Genomic DNA, 2,853 nt, shown 5'->3' on the forward strand with positions numbered 1-2,853 from the left:
GTTGGTCACTGATCCGGCCGCATCCCGTCTGCCGGGGGAAACGGAGTGCGGTGGCCTCTCTCTCTCTCACCATTGGTCACTAATCCGGCCGCATCCCGTCCGCCGGGGGAAAGGGAGGAAGTGCATCGTTTCTCCGTTTGACGGCGCCGGGGCAGCACGTCCCGATCTGCATTACACGCCGTTCTCTCTGACCAAGCTCCGGCGCGGCAGGGCCTACGCCACCTGCTCGTAGATTCCGCCCGCCGCCGCTCACCTAGTTACATCCCGACGACCTCCAGTTATCCCCTCCGGCCTTGCTCCACTGCCCGTCTTCCCACGTCGCTGCATGTGGATCTTCCATAGTTCTTTGCCCAAAACGTAGCTCGTCCGGCGTACTTTCCATATTGCATTCGCGTCCTCACACCGTTTTAGACAAACACAACCGTGTTGTTATCTTCCCTTAGGACAAGGAATATGCTTCTTTTTTGTCGTCGCATGTGTCATCAACTGTTATTGGCCAGTAATTGTTTCCTTTCTACTCGTTGCTATTGCGACCTTTTGGTGAACTGCACAAATCACTTTTTTCTTAAGAGTGTTTTGTGCAGTTGTACTAAAATGTCATACGGGCAACGTCTCTACATTTCAGTGCGACTGCACAAAGGGAGATTGGTTTTGCTCTATCCTCCTCATCCAACTCCGAGCCTAATCTTCTCCAACTAGTTAGTCTTAAGAGAGACTGCAAAGGTGACTGGCTTCTATCTATGTGTTTATTGTTTCATCAGCAGTCCTCTATTATCGTAATCACACTTAATATCTTTGGAACAGGGACGCTCAGCTCTATTTTAGTGGAACTGCACAAAATGATCGGAATGTTGCATGCTCCAGACAGCTACTTTTTCCCAACATGCCTTGTTGATTTAGACAGAGCTGGGGGGACGTTGCTGCCAATGAAAGCATGGATCAATTTTAATTTAACACCTTCTCACAACTCTGTCTTCAGTTGTGATGTAATTATTAGCTCTGATCTGCTAATAATTGACATGCATTAGCAAGGAAGTTAGTTTTTTATTGTTTCCGAAAGAGCATCGATGGCGAGACACGCGAAACAAAAGCTGAAAGCTCACACCATTGTACAATTTCATGTCGCTGGAAAATTATTTGTATAGTACGTCAATTATGTTAACAAATGATGGAAGCTTGATAGCATTGCCAGAAGCCTCTTCATCATCCGGGTCCATGTGCCATGCACAAAATTATACTCCTTCGTTCCTAAATATTTGTCTTTTTACAAATTTCAAATGGGCATATTTTAGAGTGTAGATTCACTCATTTTGCTTCGTATGTGTACTCCCTCCGTTCCTAAATATTCTATTCGTCTTTCTAGAGATTTCAACAAGTGACTACATACGGAGCAAAATGAGTGAATCTACACTCTAAAATATGTCTATATACATCCGTATGTGCCAGTCCATTTGAAATCTCTAAAAAGACAAATATTTGAGTAGTCACTCGTTGAAATCTCTAGAAAGACAAATACTCCGGAGTATATTCAAGAACCGGTCGTTGCGCCGCATTAATAGTGAGTAATGAGCAGTCAAATCATAAGCCCCACCTTTCCCACTGTAAGTTGCTCTGAAGAAGCAACCATCAATACGCTCTTCTTTGAATCCGCTCATACTACTCCATCCGTCACTGTTTATACAGCGCGCTTCAGAAAAAAGAAAAAAATCTGTGGGACCAAGGCGACTAGCGATCGGCTTGAAAAATAGCATTGGTAGTTATAGCACGGCGTCTATTACTAGAGGGAATAATGCGTACACACATGCATGCAGTGCTTCCACCCCGGGTACACACATGCATGCACTTACTCCAGTCCGTAGTAGTACAGTACATGGAGAGAAAATTGTGGACTTGATTGCGGTTACCACGCCCTAATTAATTGAGCATTAAACCAAACGCGTCTAAAGTCTCTCTGGTGGTGGAAATGCATTGAGAGAAATGCATCATAATGAAGCGCGCCCTGTAAACTGTGACGGAGGGAGGAGTAGTATGAAGGTGCAAAACCAAGTATGCGTATGGCCAGTCGGTCAACGCACCTCCTCTTGGCATATCACTGGCATGTGGGACAGGAGTGTGAGCAAACCGATCTCAATTGACGGCAAAGAGCCAACCCGCCGTTCCTTGAGAGAGACGAGGAGCGAAAACACACAGACGGGCTCGCACGGAGGCGAAGATATATTCGAGCATGGTTGGTTGATCGATATCATTCATTACATGTTGGGCTGCCATTTTCCGCCCTTCTCCGGAATAAACGTGTACTTTATCGGAGATAAAAAAATAAGAGTACAGATGCTCCACCATGCGGTTCTAGTAGTAGTACTACTCGTACTACTGCGCTTGGCTCTTCGCCTCTTCGTGAAGTCGAACAATGATGGTACTCCGCATGTTGGGTACTACAGTGTATGCCTCTGACAATCTGACACCGAATGCACTGATGCATGTCCACTGAGGGTAGGTTGCATTAGTCAAAAGGCGTAAGCGAGCTTCACCTTGTCCTGCAAGCTTCTCCTCGCTCTGCGAGTTGACGGGACACACCAAAAAGTAGTGCTAGTCCATACTCCCTCCTTTCCGGTTAATATGTCTTAATATTTTTTGTGGGTAAATGAGAGAGCTTTATTCATATATAAGCATTCTTAGGACGATCAGCCAAGACACTGGTCACTAGGAAGCGAGGTACCCCACACGGTCGCTCGGCATGCCACTCACCGCAAACCGAGTATACGATAACTTTCCCGCCTGCTTGTCGATGGATCGCGCCATGGAGTACTAGCACTACTGCAAGAGATTGACGAGTTGGGGGAGGACAGCTAGCTA

Source organism: Aegilops tauschii, chromosome 5, assembly GCF_002575655.3.
Source record: "Aegilops tauschii subsp. strangulata cultivar AL8/78 chromosome 5, Aet v6.0, whole genome shotgun sequence".
NCBI lineage: Eukaryota > Viridiplantae > Streptophyta > Magnoliopsida > Poales > Poaceae > Aegilops > Aegilops tauschii.